Source organism: Canis lupus, chromosome 35 (genome assembly GCF_003254725.2).
Source record: "Canis lupus dingo isolate Sandy chromosome 35, ASM325472v2, whole genome shotgun sequence".
Taxonomy (NCBI): domain Eukaryota; kingdom Metazoa; phylum Chordata; class Mammalia; order Carnivora; family Canidae; genus Canis; species Canis lupus.
In genome coordinates, this window is record NC_064277.1 from 24,487,182 (window position 1) to 24,506,092 (window position 18,911).

Here is an 18,911-nt window from a genome sequence, read left to right on the forward strand (position 1 = left end):
CTTTACCAGACAAGGAATTTTTCACATCAACTGATGAACACGTTTATCATAAGCACCTTTCTCATGTTGGATACTTAACAGGAAAACACACAACATGGTCTGGGCCTTCAATAAGGTTGTCTCCTACCTACTGAGGGGATGTAACAGATTGGATGAGCGAGTCCCTGGCTGTGTTTCCTGGCCCTAGGAGAGGAGGGCCTTGCTTTGGCTGATTTAAAAATAGGTGGTAGTGACAGAATTGGGTCATAAAGAAATTACCAGCGTTTACCACATCAAATCAAAGGAACAAAGACCTCATGTCTGATTCCTATAGATATTCTACCTACAATGGAACAACCGTGGAGGATTTCCAGACCACATGTTGTGCATATGAAGAAGCCCTAAGTCTTACTGTAAAGCCTGAACTCCCTTTCCTCACCCTGCAGCCTCTGCCTAATGTTCTGGTTTCTGGGGTGCCAGAAAATCTATATTGGGTTATCCTGGGTGGAACAGGTATTATTGATGAACCACATATGCTTCTGTCAATGAACTTACTGGATTTCTGGCTTGTAAACATCTTTTGAGTTTCTTAGAACAGAAGGCTGTTTCCCTATTTTTACAGCTCCTTGGCTGTATTGTTAAAACTGAGTTGACATATTTAAAAATTGAATTTCTGAACCTAAGACCTGTGGCATCACTTCCAAGGCCAAAGCTGTCCCTGAGCCTTGTCCTGAGCACCAGCTAACCTAACTCCTTTGATATAACATATTAGCTGCAAAGGAGTCATTGATGAAAGGAGGTTTGAAAGAGTGTTGGGCAGGTGGGGTGTCTTATTATTCCTGGGCTGCCAAAACAAAACACCATACCTTGGATGGCATAAACAACAGAAATTTATTATCTCAGTTCTGGGGCTGAGAAGTTCAAGATTGAGGTACCAGCTGTTCAGCTTCTAGTAAGAGCTCTCTTCTTGGTTTGAAGATGCCTCCTCATTGTGTCCTCATGTGGAAGAGAGGGGTGAGCCCTCTCTTGTCAGGAAACTAACCCTAGTGCATCAGGGCTCCACCCTTATGACCTCATTTAACTTTAATTACTTCTATATTCCAAATACACCCACACAGGGGATTCAGTGTAAACTTTAGTAAAGCTTTAACATATGAATTTGCAGGAGGGGAGGACACAATTCAGTTCATAGCAGGGGGACAAAAAACAAAAAAACAAAAAAAAAACACCCAAAACACTAGGTGACATTTGGAATTCAGAAACTTCTCTGGCACATAGTAAGTACTCACATATTTGTTGAATGAATGATTTAGCTGCATTGTCTTTATGACACTTAACACAATCTTTTTTTTAAAAAAATATTTATTTATTTATGAGACACACACACACAGAGGCAGAGACATAGGCAGAGGGAGAAGCAGGCTCCCTGAGAGGAGCCCAATGTGGACTCGATCCCAGGACCCTGGGATCACAACCTGAGCCAAAGGCAGACACTCAGCCACTGAGCCACCCAGGTTTCCCTTGACACAATATTTTATACATTTAACACTGTATAATAAATACTACTAAATTACCTAAAAGGCCATCTTACAGCAGCTTTTCCTCAGGACAGATAATCTAGAAGTAGAATGCACAGACTCTGTTCTTAACTAGAGCTTGAATGGTACTGGATTGAGCCAGATATAAAAAAAATGCCAGACATCAGTAATTTGAGGGGCTGCCTACCAAGCTATGTGAGCTTAAAGATAAATTCAAACTTGAGAGGTGAGTCTCTGAAAAAAATCAAAGGGAGACAAAATCACAATGTTGTGAATATAAGGTTCTAGGTTAGCCTGTTCAGGGAAAGAGATCAACAGCAATTTGTACAGCCACGTGTGCTTCTGGAAGCCTTGGGTAGGTGAGCAGAGTAGAAAGTACAGTAAAGTAGGAGCTTACTCCTGTTTCCAGGGCAGACCTGGAAACCTGGCAGAGGCTGGACCATAGGCCAGGTAGCAAGGAAATATCCTACTCAAGAGAGGTCATCTGCACCAGCAGCTCCAGAGGACAACCCCCTTGGCATTCCAGAAAGAAAATACAGTATCATTTTCTGATTGTGAAATAAAAAGGGAAATGTAATGAATGATGTCAGCCAGTATCAGGGACTGCAGCTCAGAGATCTGCACACACAACTGGGTTAGAGGGTAAAGCCTCTGGGAAAGAGGCCCCAACTGTCATGTAACAAAGAACAAGGAACCAATCCGTTAATGTTGTAATCTGAGGGTTAAATTAATACTCGTTCTTTTGAGCCCGTCAGAGCCCATCACACACATCTCATTAAGGAAAAGCACTACCCCCATTGGTTATGCTTCTGTGAATAATCCTTGGATCTGAGTGGAAGAAATAGCATCCAAAAAAGTTAGGCATGTCTGGGAAGGTGATCTAAAATGAAAATTGAAATTATTTGGGTCACCTCCTGATGTGTTGCCATATGAAATATCAGCCTCGTTTATGGAGTCTTGTCCCTAAAAAAGTTTAACTTGAATCTAATAAAGTTAGACTTAATTAGACTTAACTTCTGATTTGTAGGAAAAAAAGTAGAGCAAGTTGAACAAAACCATGAGACAAGTCCAGAATGCAGGACTTTCCAGAAGACAAATCACCTTCAAAAAGTCAGGGTTATAAGAATATTAAGAGACTGGAGGCATTACAACCTAATGTAATGAGTAATTCTATATTGAATTCTCATTTACCAAATAAATATATAAAAGATATTCTTGGGATAATTGGAGAAATTGGATCATGAACTGATTGGATCATCCCAGAGCCAGGTGCAAGGCAACTAGGGACCATCCCATTACTTAGAGACCATCAAAATTATTCACGTTAGCCAATTTTCTGTTTACTGAGCCTTGTTTTGTCTAGATGTCCCCTACTTCTGGTTCTGCCTCCTGACCACCCTGGAGCTTCCCCACATGAACCTACACTGTGTACAGTACTTTCTGGCTCTAGAGCCCGTGAGTAGAATAAACTTTTGTTTTCCTGAGCCTCCCCTGTGATTTCTCTTGTGTCCCCACCTGAATGACCATCACGTAAAGGAACACAAAATGCATATCTTATAGTAACTGCATTTTTATCACGATTTCTTAAGGCACCAATATGTGGATCAATGAGAGCCAAACTCTGTAGTACTTGTCCACAAAGCTGGACCCAATTTGATGCCACTGCCACCATCGTGGTACACACTGACCTTAGCCACTGAGCCACAGAACTCACTGTAGTCCTTCTACAAGGGAAGAGTAAAAATAGGATGAATTTGATTAGCTGCATGAACCTATTATATAAAAAAGAATGGCACACCATACCTTTTAATGCAGTTCTGCGCTGGTTGGTATAAAAGCAAATGGGTGGAAAGAGAGAATGAAAATAACACTGAGCCAAGGGTTAAGATGTTAGGTGTTAGATACACACAGTTTTGTGTCACTTGGAAGTCTCCTGGTGCTAGACAAACCAATGGAATTCTCAGAATCTCAGTGACCCATTAAAAGGGGTCTAATACTTGTTCTGTGTATTTAACTCATAATGTTATGAGAATCAGGATAACACGTGTAAGGGCTGTCAATGCATACAAATCATCCTTTGGGCATAATGCCTGAATCCCTCTCAGCCCCCTCATAGGAAATATATCAGTGTTCAGGGGTGCCTGGGTGGCTCAGTTGGTTGGGCGTCTGCCTTTGGCTGAGGTTAGATCCTGGGGTCCTGGGATTGGGCCCCATGGTGGGCCCCCTGCTCATCAAAGAGTCTGCTTCTCCCTCTCCCTCTCCCTCTGCCACTCCCCCTGTTGGGCTCTCTTGCTCTCTATTCCTCAAATAAATAAAATAAAATGAAATAAAATAAAATAAAATAAAATAACGAAATATATCCGCGTTCAATGTGGAAACAATAGACTCAAAGTAGGCTTTGGAAAGGGAAAACCATAAAATAAAAGGAGATCATAAAAGGGATACCTCTTCTAGACACCTATAAGAATCCAAGTAGAAGACAAGAAATTACTTTCCACAGATCTTAACTAATGACTCAGTAGGTGTGAAAAAAGAACGGGAGGTGAAGGGGACCTGTTCCAGCTAACAGGCTTGCCCCGAGTCACAGGGTCACAGAGGAGTCAGAACAGGCCTGGGAGAGCCATATTGCAACAAAGCTTCTCCAGGGAGAAGACCCTGCTCTAAGACTGCATGAAAGGAAAGGCAATGTAGCCAAGAGGGTTGGGGACAATCAGATAATGAGTTCTCACATTCAGCTTTCATTTACATTACCAAACTTTCACCAAACTTATCTGCAACTCAAAGTCCTCTCACAGTTCTCTGTGTTGTACTTTTTCTCTAGACCAATCTGCCAAACTCCCCGATTCTCTCCGTGCACGTATTGCTGTGTTCAGCATCAATAGGTTAAGCTAGCACACAGATTGTCTGACATCAGAATAGACTGTGACACTATTTCTCAGCAATAAAATCTTGGACCAGTTACCCCTTTGAGAATATTAATTCCTGCCTCATATAGTGTCATAAGAGCTATATATGACCATTCTTTTATTCACTAAGATTTCTTTATGGAGCACTAATAACAATGACCACTTATAAGGAACTCACCACACTGAAGATTCCATGCAATCTCTATGGTCAAGAGCTAACTAGAAACACATCAGCCCAGAAAGTCCCTGACCTCAGTAAAGAGTATGTAATGCCTAGTGCCTATCAGGCAAGACATGCCTAACATGTCCAAGTATGGACATGTTAAATTTTTTTTTTTCCTGACAGTTATCTAATGTCTAGCAAAGTTTCATAGACTTTACCTTTACTTTTCTTACATTCCTAACTCTGTTTTTCCTTTCTTCAAGCTTACACTTCCAAGTAATACTGCTTCTGGAAATCCTGGAGGAAGAAGTTACAAATCAATTAAAACAAAATCTCAAGGGAAAATAATGTTAAATTTTAATTTGAGAAACTCCTGGAAATACTTACATCTGTTGGTATTTTCGCCGTCTTATGACAGACTTTATATAAGATATTTGCAATCAATCTATACAGTGTACTACAGGTAAAATGATCTACCTTAAGGCAGGGCCTGTGTTGGCAAGTAGAATTAGTTTAGCTTTGCCTTGCCCAGTCATCTTCACTACCTGTGTCTCAGCACATGCTTGCATAATCAACTGAAGTCAAGAGTTCAAGAAATTCCAGGACTTTTTCTAAAAAACAAGTGTTTATAATAGTAGAATAATACACTTTTATTAAAGTTTGGTCCAACCACAAAGGTTCCATTAACTTAAATACCACACTTTCGGGTCAAACCTTCAAAGCTACAACCATTAACTCTATGGCCCACTCAAACTTGTTCTGTGGGCTTTTACATTTTGACAGCTTCTGGGGACAGAGAGTGTCTTATTTAACACTGTGTGTTCCAAGCACATAGCACACATGACACCTGGATAGTCAGTGCCCAATACGTGTTTGTGAATATAAAGGTCACTGTTGTGTATATATTGCTGCTTTTCATTAATTTTGGTCTTAAAACTCCAATAGCTGACTTTTCATTCAATTATGACTACTGAGCCCAATGTTAAAAAAAAAAAATCAAGTAACTTTTAGACCTTGCTTACATATGTCTCTACTTTTTGTCAAAAGTGATTTTGTTATCAATCACTTCTTCAAAATTCCCATATAAAGAATTTCACTCCATCTAGGAAAGCTTCCTTACTTAATCTCACTCAAATCTGATCACTTACGTAGTCTAAATTATGTACCTGTATTTTTTGTGACATTGTTTGGGACCTGTTGTTTTAAGGATTAAACTGATACCCTTATGATTCAGATGGTATATTCTGGAAGTTTCCATTCTGAATTACCCAAAGGTGGGGCCCAGATAGAAATTTGTCAAAGCACCCTGTGGGGGTTCCCCCTGCTTGACCCAGTAGGGGTGGGACTGAGCAGTACACCCCATGCAATTTGCTTTACAAATGTTATTTCATTTGTTATCCACAACAATACCCCTAAAGATCCATACTATCTTTATTGTCATCATCCCCATTTTGCATAGGGCACAAGGAAGTTAGGTCACACAGCTAGAAAGAGATAGGATTCAAAAGTGGTCTAAGTGTTCTAAACACTAATAGTGAAGTAGCAGAAGGAGAATTTAGAAAATAATCCCATTTACAATTTCACCAAGAATAACATGCCTAGGAATAAACTTAACCAAGGAAGTGAAAGACCTATACTCTGAAGACAATTAAATACGGATGAAAAAAAATGAAGATGAGACAGATGGAAAGATAGTCCATGCTCATCAACCAGAAGAATTAATATTGTTAAAATGTCTATACTACCTAAAATAATCTACAGATTTAATGCAATCCCTATCAAACACCAACAGCATTTTTCACAGAATTAGAACAAAATGCACTAAAATTTGTATGGAACCATGAAAGATCCCAAATAGCCAAAGCAATCTTGAGAAAGAAGAACAAAGCTGGAGATATCACAACTCCATATAGTTCATATGTATATATATATTAACATATAACATATATGTATAACATACATACTTTAAGGTATACTACAAAGCTGTAATAATCATATTAAAACAGTATGGCACTGGCACAAAAATAGACACATAGATCAATAGGACAGAATAGAGAGCCCATAAATAAACCCACAGATATATATAGAGCCAATTAATCTATGACAAGAGAGGCAGGAATGTACAATGGGAAAAAGTCTCTTCAGTAAATGGTGCTGGGAGAACTGGACAGCTACATGTAGAAGAATGAACACCACACACAAAAATAAGCTCAAAATGGATTGAAGACCTAAATGTGAGATAGGAAACCATAAAACTCCTAGAAGAAAACATATGTAGTAATTTCTCTGACATCAGACTGAGCAAGATTTTTCTAGATATGTCTCCTCAGGCAAGGGAAACAAAAGCAAAAATAAACAATTGGGACTACACCAAAGCAAGAAGCATTTTCAGAGTGAAGGAAACCATCAACAAAATGAAAAGGTAGCCTACTGAATAGGAGGAGATATTTGCAAATGACATATCTGATAAGGGGCAAATATCCAAAATATATGAAGAACTTCCATAACTCAACACCCAAAAAACAATCAGATTAAAAATGGGCAGAAAACCCAAATCAACGTTTTTCCAAAGAAGACATATAAGTGGTCAACAGACACATGAAAAGATGCTCAACATTACTGATCATCAAAGAAATGCAAATCAAAAGCATAATTAGGTATCACTTCACACCAGTTAGAATGGCTAGAATCAAAAAGACAAGGAATAACAAGTGTTGGTGAGAATATGGAGAAAAAGGATCCCTACTGCACTGTTGGTGGGAATGTAAACTGGTGTGGTCACTGTGGAAAACAATATGAAATTTCCTCAAAAAATAAAAATAGAACTATCCTATGATCCAGTCAATTTCACTACTGGTACTAAACCAAAGAAAATGAAAACACTAATCTGAAAAGATGTATGCATCCCTACATTTACAGCAGCATTATTTACAATAGCCAGTATATGGAAGCAACTCAAGTGTCCATCAATAGATGAATGGATAAAGATGATGTGGTATATACATATATGTACAATGGAACATTAGCCATAAAAAAAGAATGAGATCTTGTCATTTATGACAACATGGATGGGCCTGGAGAGTATAATTCTAAGTGAAATAAGTCAACAAAGAAAGACAAATACCACATGATTCCCCTTATATGTGGAATCTAAAACGAAAACAAACAAAAAAGCAGACTTGTAAATACAGAGAACAAACCAGTGGTTGCCAGGGGAAGGTGGGTGGGGGAAATGAGTGAAATAGATACAGAAAATTAAGAGGTACAAACTTTCAGTTACAAAATTAAGTCAAGGAGATGAAAAGTACAGCATAGGGAATAGACTCAATAATATTGTGCTAATGTCTGGTGACAGATGGTGACTACACTTGCTCCATACTGAGCAATGAGTAATGTTGAATCATGTTGTAGGCCTGAAACTAACATAACACTGCTAATTCTACTTGAACTTTAAAAAAAAGTGGTAGTAATATGTAGTAATTTCCCTGACATCAGACTGAGCAACATTTTTGGAACCAAATGGAACCAAATGGTTCCAAGCCTTTGTTCTTTCCATTGCATCATACACACTGATAAATAATCTGCCGTGTTGCTGTAATTTCTACCACGGTGATTCGGTATTTACTTTTAAATCGTGTTAAACCGGCCTTGCCTATAGAGAAGGTCGTATGTATCTATTTTTTGAAGTATTACAACCCAGTAAGCATTAGGACACACTTCACAGCGGGGCGCCGCGTGTGCCCCCCTGAGCCCCCCTGCACCTGGCCGCCGGCACCGGTTCCAACCTCGCGGGCCTGGCCGGCAGGTGCTCACTGAGCCTGACCGAGGAGACCAAGGAAGGGGCGACCTGAGGTTCGGCAGCTCGGGCCCCACTTAAAATCAAGGGACCTTCAGCGGATGGAGGAGGCCCGCCGCCCACAGCGCCCCGCGGAACCGTCTCGGGGGAGCCCTCGGCGCAGCTCCCGCGGGGCGGGGCGACGTGAGGGGTGGGCGGAGCCCAGCAGCCCGGGCCCTCCGCAGACTCGGGTCGCGCCCCAGTCACCAGGCCGCGGCGCGCCGGGGCCCTCTGCTCCCTCGCGCAGTGCCCTCCCCCGGGGAGAGGGGGGCGCCCGGAGGGGGAACAGACCCAGAAGCCGAGGAAGGTGGAAGAGGGGGCGAGTGCCTGCAGGTGGGAGACCGGCGCGGTCCCACTGGAGACGCTTCCTGCCGAGGGGCACCCCCACGCGCTGTGGTTTTCTGGAGGTGCCGCGAGCCCTTGCACCCCAGTCTCCAGACTCCCGCCCGCGCTTACCCGCGCCCCCCTCACCGGCGCCGCGCCCCGCCCCCTCTGTTGGGCCCGGAGCCCGCGCCCCCCCCGCTCTTCTCTCGCTGGGTGCAGGGACCGGGCAGAGCGTGCGGAGGCAGGACTCGAATTCCTCTCCTACCTGCGTCCAAGGATACTCACGAAGGAGAAAAACTATGGGACACCCACACTTTTCTGCTTCTTCCCGTGTTCACGTGGAATTATATAGTTTATTTTGAAAATATAGAGAAAAGAATCATGTATGTGACTCAGGCAAGATTCTTCACCTGCAAGAATACAGGATGTATATACGCATCTCAGAATCCCCCAAATCTCCTGTACCTTCCCCCTGCCCTCCGCCCCGCCCCCCTTCGTCAGGGCTTCCTTAAGGCCTGTCTTCTTTATCTCTGAATCTCCCCAAATGTGCAGCGGAACAAAATGAAGGACTTTAAAAAAAAATCTGTATAAGGAAGGATCATGCATTTAACTTTTTGAAAGGTGTACTTTGACAAGATGGATAATACTACATCTACAAAATAACTTATTTAGTCAGTGGGGCTTGAGGAGGAGGTAAAATTTTATATTTAATTCATTCAGACCGACCCCTCTTCAAATAGATGTTTCATAAAGACTTGAGGAGGTCAATGGCCAAATTAAAGGATTAGCAACTCGCTTTTAATTCTTATTCGGAAAAGAGAAATGTTTCTTTGTGTCACAGATGGTCTTAATGATCTACTTGCACAAGGAGGATCGTTTGCTCTGTGTGTATGGCTCCCTTATAGGACAATTGAATGAGGTTTAGTGGAACGTGAAGAATAAAACATTCTTCATGTCGGAGGCCACTTCGGATCGATTCCATTAACAGAGAATAATAGACCTTTTGAGATTCAGACAGTCCCAGAAAACTAAACTAAAATCTCACATTTTGCAAAATTAACTAGTATTTGAATGACATGACTTTCTACCTTGTGTTAACATAGAGAATTCAAAAACATTGTTTTAGTTCCTTATGGATAGACTTTTGCTGGGTTTAGAATTAGTGTGTTGGTCTGGCTTATCTACGAAGACTAGTATCCAAGAACTTTTTGGTATGGTTTGGGAGAGTTTAACCCTACACTTCTTTTCTTCCCCCTCCTCTTCCATCAGCATCTCCTCGTCCTCCTCCCCCTCCTGTTAATTATCCTGTTAGAATTGTAGACTGAAGTATTTCAAATCCTGTTTGTAGGTTGAGTCAATATTGACTCCCTTCATTCCTCCTAATAAAAGATGCTCATTGCTCAGGTCTTATCCGTTCCTGTGTCTCCTTGTTTTATTGTCCTTTATGCAAACCAGCGGATGCTCCCGTTTTCTTCTTCGTCGGGGGCAGTGTACCTTTGAGTGTCACTTCCGTGAGGTTGCTGGATTATATTTTAAAAAGAAAAAAAAAAAAAAAAGTGGACGCGGCTGGGGCAGGCAGACCTGTGAGCAACGCAGCTAAATCGAGCCATCAGCGCCTGCAGACGCCCAACCTTGCGCAGAGATGGCATCTGCTGCGAGAAGAGCAGGCGGTGTGATTCCTTCGATAGCTCAGTTGGTAGAGCGGAGGACTGTAGTGGAAGCTCGCACGGCCATCCTTAGGTCGCTGGTTCGAATCCGGCTCGAAGGAGTTCAAGTTTTGCGGGTTTTTTTTTTTAAACCTCCACCCTGAAATGGTGTATTCTAGCTACATATACATATATCCTCGATGCTCATCTACTAAGACTATCCCGATGGACAGCGAGTCCAATTTAAACATTTTTTTTCCATTTCTGGAACAATGACTAACACCGCGCGATCAGAGTTCATTTCAGCCCCATACTTTCCATACAGGATAGCTGCGGGCCGCCGAGAAATACCGGTCCCTGACCAGGCGCAGCAGAGGCGGCCCAGCGGGGCTCGGGGTCGGCAGACGCGTCTCCGCTCTCCCTTCCCGCGATCCGGGACCCCGGCCGGAAGGCCGCGACCGGCGGGTACTTGGTGGAACACGCGCGCCTCCTGGTGGGCTCGGAGTCCCGAGTCTCTGGAAAGGGGTTTTTCCAGGTGAAGAAGGCTCGGGGGTGGTATGAAATTCAGGGGCACTACTCCCCCTTCTCTGTTTACTTATGTAACTGTGGTTTTCTTTTTTCTTTTCTTTTTTTAAATGTAACTGTGGTTTTCAACCTGGCTAAGAAAGTCGGTGGATACAGAGTTACCTGGGCAGATTTTACAACGCACCTTTGCTTGGATAGTTTGGAGATGGGATCTAGGCATTGGTAGTTTTAAAAACTTCCAGATGATATTACTGGGCTGCAAGGTTTGAGGACCATAGATACAAGACAAACAAAAATTTTAGAATTACAAATAACAGACAAGACAGGGGGATTGGCAGGATTTTCTACCCATTTTGGGAATTAGCTCAAAAGAGAGATTTCTCTTAACAATAGAAAGCATTTGCTAATTTTGGGTCAATCTCATTAAGATACATTAATCACACTTGTACCCTGTCTCAAAAATGTGATACTAAGCACCATGGAAGAGTTCTCAGCTACAAATATATTAGACCAGAGTTTAAAAAGCTGTGTGAGAATTTTGTCCTTGATAATGTTTTGTATTTTCCTTACTATGTTTCAGAACTCTTACTCTTTAATGATTCTCAAACTTTGATGTAGGTCAGAATGTCTCGAATTGGGGTAGTGGTTTGAGAACCACTCCCTAAAATGTATTGGAAACTACCCCTATTAAGGGCTGAAGGTTGGTCTAAAATGGTAGCTCCTGAGTCACTTCTTGCTTTTTGAAAACAAATTGGGACAAAAGAATAAAGAAGAAAAATGGTTCAATTTTCTTTTCAAGGATAATATTTGGGCTTTGGATGCAAAATTTGTTAGATAGTCCTGGTCTGAGCTTCTCCCCAAAACACCATAGAGGTCCTCCATCTCCCATAATTGGGCCATACTCCAGTATACTGCCATAGTCCAGTATCAGTATCAGCATTATCACCACCACCTCCAAAGACCACCCCAGAAGAGGAAAAATGCATGTTTCGAAAACAAATCTCCAACATACCTACATATTATCTGGCTCTTCACCATCTCATTAAGAAATGGGAATCATTCGTCACAGTTTTAAGAACTTCAGGTTGCCCTCAATAGATGGGACATGTGGGAAATAGATTCTGCGAATGCAAATATAATATTAATGCATAAATAAATCTAGACGTGTAAATCCACTTGGCAGACACTGATATTCAAATCTGCAAAACGTTTGAGAAATCCTCCATAAAGAACTTAGCCATGCCTATCCCAGCACTGTCCGAAGACAAGACACCAGAGCGTGGCTTTTGAAGGAAAGGCCATCCCTATTAGGGACCTGGCCAAGCTTTATGCTGGTCCTGTTTGAAAAAGCCTAAAATTGGAGAATGCGGGCATCGATCCCGCTACCTCTCGCATGCTAAGCGAGCGCTCTACCATTTGAGCTAATTCCCCACCCGAGATGCCGCCGCGCCTTTCTCACTCCCTTAGATACCTGGAGGTGATTCAGGCGCCACCTGTTAGTACTGGGCGCGAACGAAGCGCGAGACTGCAGCCGGGGTGATGTTCCTCCGAGCCACCCACAACCTGCCCTACGGGTCTGGATCCTGTCGGGAAGACCCGGGAGTGCAGGCGGAGTCCAGGCCAGGGAATCCTCAGAAACGCTAGTCTTAGAAACTGGGCGAGAGTTTAACCCTGGGTTCCTATCTGAGGAAACGGGACCGGAAGAAAGCTGCAGGCGCATCCAGGAGGGAAAACCAAGTTTCTCGAGCAATGAGGCGCGGCTTTGGCCTTCGCAGTAGTTCCCGACAATCCCTGCACCCCTAAATTTTCCACTCGTTGACTCAGCTGGCCCGAGAAACAGATTTTCCAAAGTCCCTACATCTATCCCTGCCTGGCTTTTTTTTTTTTTTTCTTTTCTTTTCTTTTTTAAAATCATCGCCTGTGGACACATGGGCACGAGGGGGCGCGCGTCCCAGTTAATTTCTTCTTCATTCTGGCTTCTGCAGTCCCGGTTTTGATCAAAGGGTGTAACAAGTTTGTTTTTTTCTAAGGAAAACATTACTAGGATGCTAAGATAATTATGACTGCAGGCTTAGATGCAGAGTCTTTGCAAAAAGACAAAGGTGGTAGCCGTGTCTTTTACTTTTACTGGACCTATTGGGTACTTGGTGCTGGTTACTGTTGGGAGCTCGCTCTGGAGAGGAGGACTCGCTGGGCATTGCCAGAAACCCATCACATTCCAGAAAGCCATCTGAAGGCCTTCAACCAACATCCAAACCTTCAACTGTTTCTTGCCCTAATATCCCATCGTGGGAGACTTCCTCTTTTTGGGTTAGTGTTATTTTTACTCTTAATGACATTGAAAGCAAGTGATCAAAATTCAAATGGAGGAGAAACAACTCATTCAAGAAAGTGACTCTATGTCTCTATGCAGAGCAGGCATTTCTGAGATCCTTAAAATACCCTTTACGTTTGTTCTTTTTTTTTTTTCTTTTTCATTGCAATCACGACTGATTAAAAGGGATGAATAACTTTCTGAGGGACAAAACCTTCCACCTACCTTCCTCCTCACAACTTAGACCAGAGAGTCCACAACTCAGGTGTCCTATGTGTGTGTAGAAACCCACCATTCGTTTCAAGATTTGGCTCAAGGTCAGCCTTACCCTGAATCTCTCCATCACCTGCGTGCTTTCTACTTACTCTTCCCTGGACAGAATTTGCCTGGCTGCAGACGCAAGTCAGTTGGGCCTCCACTCATTTTTTCCCTCCCTATTTATTTTCAATGACTCTATTAGGGGTGCAGGTGCAGAATTTAGTGACAGGACGTAGCTCAGATCCATGGGGGCACTGGCACAACTCAGCTGGAAGTGACTGGTTTGTCTGGGGACTTTCAATCGTGAGCTGGGAGTGCTGGTTTCCAGTAATACCGAATTGGGTATTACATTTTCCAACACTCAGTTTCCACAGGTACTAAATGAAAATCAAGAATATTATTTTAAAGTTCACATAGAAGCTTCACCAGTTGTTAAACCATTGACTCAACTCTAAGCTCTCTGCTCTGGATTGAGTTGTGTTCCCTCCAAAATTCAAATGTTTTTAGCTCTAATCCCCAATATGACTGTGTTTGGAATAGCAAAGTAATTAAGATTAATAAGGTTGTAAGGGTAGAGCACTAACCCTGATATCATAGGGTTAGTGTCTTTATAAGGGGAGACCCTTATAAAGCTCACTCTGCCACGTGAAGACACAGCCAGGAGATGACCATCCACAAGCCAAGAAGAGTGCTTTCACCAGGAACCCAATGGCCATCACGTTGGCCATGGACTTCCAGCCTTCAAAACTGTGAGAAAAATTAACTTCCATTGTTAAAGTTACCCAGCCTGTGATACTTTGTCACAGTGGCCTGAGCAGACTAAGACAATAATCATTTTTCAATCTGCCTTGTGAGGCAGGAGCTCTGTATACCACATTATGGAGGCCCCCCCACCCCATGTTAGGCTTTGGCAGGAGGAAGCTAGAAGAAGAATGCAAGCCTGGGAGCAGGGGAGAGTGGGCTTATACATTCCTGTTTCCCTTCTGTGGACTTCCTGTGCCTCATTACCCCAGTAATGAATCTTGCAGCACTCTGAAATCCTGTCACTTGCTGGCAACTTGGCTATTTTCCACTGGGTTTCAAGGCATGGACAGGACACCTAATAATGTCAAGAGAAACAGTCCACTTCTTAAGATTATTTTTCCTCTAGCTGTGAATTTTCTATCAGGCTAGAAACACTGAAAAAAGTCACTAGGTCCTATTCTCTGAGTTTCTCACAGAAAAGGACCTAATGACTAAGTTCAAGAGCAACCATGTGCTTTCAACATTTCTAATAGGCATTGGTGAGTGCTGTTTGAAGAAAATTTTGGAATGTTTTCAATAATATAATTTTGTAGAAATTTTATTTTAATAAGTACAGATATTTTATACAGAAATCCACTTAATCTTTTCCTTAAATATATTACAAAGGAAAATGTATACATATTTGCTCCAGATAGTGTAGTATCTTCTCCATCTGTGTCTATTTCTGCAGCAGATGCAAGGAAACTGATGAATCTATGTTGAACTTCAACGTTGAATGATTGAACTTTGAAAAGGAATATTTATATCTCCATTTAATAATTTTCAGGATTTGTGTTTCATTTTAATTGCTCTACTATAATTACGCAATATAATATGAACCACCCAAACATCAACAACAAAAAAATTTACACACACACGTGCACACACTCAACACTCCAAATTTTTTGCCGCTGGCATTATGAATACACACGATTTCCCATTAGACTTTCAGAATGAAGTACTGCAGTGTACCAAAATGCCAGGCATTGCTCTGTTCCCAACCCAGAGATCTTCAGCCTAGTTGTCTGTATTTATGGCAACTATAACACTTACTGAACAAACTGACGCTTTTGAGAGAAGAAGGAAGTCACCAGAGAGCAGGAAGGAAGCCGGGTGTAACCCAGGGCATTACTTTGAGCTATGCTATTCCTAGGGTAAGAGGACATGGGATGGGTACCCTTTGGGTTTTTTCCTTGAGATAGACATAAGTAATATCCTAACGTCTGAGATGTACAACCCAATGAATTTCATGTATTTCTAAAGCCATGGCCATGACCCAGTTCATTATAGAAAATACACTCGGTATCTAAGAAGACAGCTCAAAGTTGCACTTTTAGAAGCGAATCTGAACGTTACCAACACGGCAACCCTCCGGATAGACATTATTTCAGCAATCCTGCAAGAGGCCCTTCCGGGGTCCTTCGATAGCTCAGTTGGTAGAGCGGAGGACTGTAGATGGAGCAATGAGGCATCCTTAGGTCGCTGGTTCGAATCCGGCTCGAAGGACGACAATTTTGGAGATGCCGGGCTCCTCCGGGGAAGCCGCCGTAACCCTTGACCCCACCTTCTGGCGCGTCTACAGAGGACTTTCCGCTCAAACAGGAACGCGGGCACCTCTCTTATTTACGAGCACGAAATACATCCGCGGCGGGTCCGCGGGCCGCTGTCCCAGCCGTCTCGGTCCTACTAGTCCGGCGCGAACCGCAACCTCTCTGCGCAGCGCAGCTCCAAGGGGGCGCGCCCCTGGGGAGTAGGGGCCCCCGGTTACCCTGGGGGTCCCTGAAGGGGCCTGTTATTGGAGGAATTTCAGACGTACCCCAAGGTGGGAAGTAGCTTAATGAACTTCATTCGCCCATAGCCCCGGCGCAGCCACCCTGTCGGCAGCATGTAAACTAAATCCACCCCCACCCCGCACCCTGACCTCTGCACCACCTGGACATGTGTTCTCATCTCGCCGGCTTCTGTGTTTCCGAGGAGCGGGTGTGAAGGATGAAAGAGGGGACAGGCCCAGCTCATTCCCTCCCCCTGCGCACATCAGCATCGAGCTGTCCCCCTGCAGGCTGGCCGAGGCCGTACCTGGGGGTGGCCCGGGGCTGGGAGGCGTTGGGAGAACAGTGGAGCTCAGACGTGTACAGGCCCAGCACCAGAACTGAAAGTGGAAACAAGTCAACCACCAGGTTTCCTCCAGCTTTCAAGCCACGGAAGTGCACAGGGCACAAATATGTGACGTGGTCATGTAACGTTGGTCAGTCTTTTCACTCCCAGTCTGGTATAAAACTCCACTTTTAAAAATTACCTGGATTGGTAATTTTCAGGAGCAGCAAGGAATCAGGAGAGTTTGGGTTTGAAGACTCGTGCTATAGTTTTCAGCCTGTTCCCAAAGACCAAGTGGCTGGGAGAAGCCACCAAGAAAAAAGGAAAACAGTCTGAATTCTGAGACAGTTTGGACAAGGGCGGCCACTATGGCTGATATGGCTGGGACCTGGAGCAGGTGAAATGCCTCTGTCCGAGACTTTAAATTAAATCCTTTTAAAAAATTTTTTATTTTTATAAATTAAATCCTTTTTGCTTGGAGTCCCAGCTCACGTACGCAGTGTCCAGTCTTGAAAAATTGCCATAGTATGTACAACTTCCAATCCAGATTTGTATTCGCTCCAGTGAAGTGGTTCTACTTTTAGCTCAACACATTCAGGAATTCCACAAAGAGCCTCAGCCTATGAGTAGGAATTATTTCAGAACACTTTCCTAGAACCCATTTCTTGGAGTAATTGGAAAAAAAAAAAACAAAACAAACCCCACATCTCTTAAAGTGGTGTAAGATGACACTAGGCCAGCAGGTAGACTTTCCGCAAAATGTCACTGAGCTTTTTCATCACTCAGTGATATAACATGGACAATTGTTTTAAAAAAAAAATCTGAAAACTCTTACCATATATCTTGGCACAGTCCACACATTTTTGTTGAGTATTTTCTTAGGAGGTGAATAAGCCTTCTTAGTGGATTCAGATTTTCAGATTTCCTGTATATGTCCACTTAAATAGGTTAAGTTACAGTAGAGTAATAAGCATCCCTCATTATTGAGCCCCCTGAGAATCATGTGGGCTCATAACCAGAAACTCTTATTTTTGTGTCATATAAATCATGGTTTGGCTAGTGGACTCCACTCCATCCTGGGACCCTGACTGGTAGATCCTCTACAACTCAGATCATAAATTAGTTTGTCAGGCTGAGGGTAAAGAGGGACATGGTGAATTGCTCATTAACTCTCAAACTTCCAGAAGAGACATATCATTTGTTAAAACAATTGTGTTGCATGGCCACATGTATTTCCAAAAGAGTAATGGACTATAATTCTACATATGCTAGAACACTGTGTCAGAATATTTTTAAAAAGCAGTAATGTCCTTTACAGCTCACCATATATGGCCATATACGGTACACTTGGCTTCTCCATGTGGGAGACAGCATAATAGTCCATTACATCAATTTGCTGAAAGTCTAGGACATCTGAGTGCTGCATGGTGGTTCCTTAACTGATGAAGGATTTGCATTTGTTTCTGGCTGCTTTTCACACAAGCAACTAGGTAACTTTCCCCAAATGTGACATTTAGGACAACTAAAACTGTTGGATATAATACTAAAAACATCAGCTTGAAAGCATTGGAGATTTGAAAATATGGTTAAAACAAATTTGTGTAATTGTATAATATGTTAAAAAGAATAAGTACTATAGGCAGAAGAAAAGAAAACGAGTAAATTGGGAATCTGTGCTAAGGAGGCTGTGTGCAGCAAGAAACCGACTGCTTAGCAAGACGTCAAATTGATGTTGAAGTTTTTGCATGGTTTTGTTTTTAATTACGTCTACCGCGATATAATTTAAACACAATAACATTCATTCCTTTTAAGTGTAGAGTTTGATGAGTTTTGAAAATTATATTCAATCATATAAGCGTGCTGCTTTGAGTCTGGCTTCCTCCACTGAGCACAATGCTGTTGAGATTCTTCCTGGTCGTGTGCACATCCATAGTTCATTCCTTTTTACTGTTCAGTCATCCATTGCAAGGATGTGCTATAATTTAGTTTATTCATTCACCAGCTGATTAAATTTTTTTATTGTTTTTATTATTATTAATAGAACTGAGAAAATATTTACAATTACAGGCTGAATTACGTGCCCCCTTCATATGTTAAAGCTCTAATTTCCTAATTTTTCTAATTTCTAATTTTTACAGGCCCTCAGAATGAGACTGTATTTGGAGACAGAGCCTTGAAAGAAGTTACTTACAACATTCACATGAGGATGTGGGGTGTGCCCTGACCCAATTTGACCGGTGTCTTTATAGGAAGGAGAGATTAGGATAGAGAGAGAGACACTAGAGGCATGGGTGTGCAGAGGAAACAAGAGGATACCCTTCTTTGGGCCAAACAGAGGCCTCAGAAGAAATCAGTCTGGCTGACACCTTGATCTTGGACTTGCAGCCTCCAGAACTATATCCAGAACTATAAGGATATACATTTCTGTTTTAGTCACCCAGTCTATGGTATGTTTTTGTGGTTGTCCTTGCAAACTATCACGTGGCTATAAATATTTTGGGTATAAGTCTTTGCATGGACATGTGTTTTCATTTATTTGCAGTAAA

The 18,911-nt window shown here is 42.5% G+C and overlaps 3 non-coding genes across 3 annotated transcripts; 2 read left to right on the top strand and 1 right to left on the bottom strand.

Moving 5' to 3' along the window:
* The first annotated feature begins 10,423 nt into the window (after positions 1-10,423).
* Positions 10,424-10,513, top strand: TRNAY-GUA (transfer RNA tyrosine (anticodon GUA)). The gene is given in 2 exon segments: positions 10,424-10,460; positions 10,478-10,513. It is a non-coding gene; the product is annotated as a tRNA-Tyr (tRNA).
* Positions 10,514-12,274: 1,761 nt separating this feature from the next.
* Positions 12,275-12,347, bottom strand: TRNAA-AGC (transfer RNA alanine (anticodon AGC)). The gene has a single exon. It is a non-coding gene; the product is annotated as a tRNA-Ala (tRNA).
* A 3,342-nt stretch (positions 12,348-15,689) lies between these two features.
* Positions 15,690-15,777, top strand: TRNAY-GUA (transfer RNA tyrosine (anticodon GUA)). Its single transcript is given in 2 exon segments — positions 15,690-15,726; positions 15,742-15,777. It is a non-coding gene; the product is annotated as a tRNA-Tyr (tRNA).
* The last annotated feature ends 3,134 nt before the right edge of the window (positions 15,778-18,911 follow it).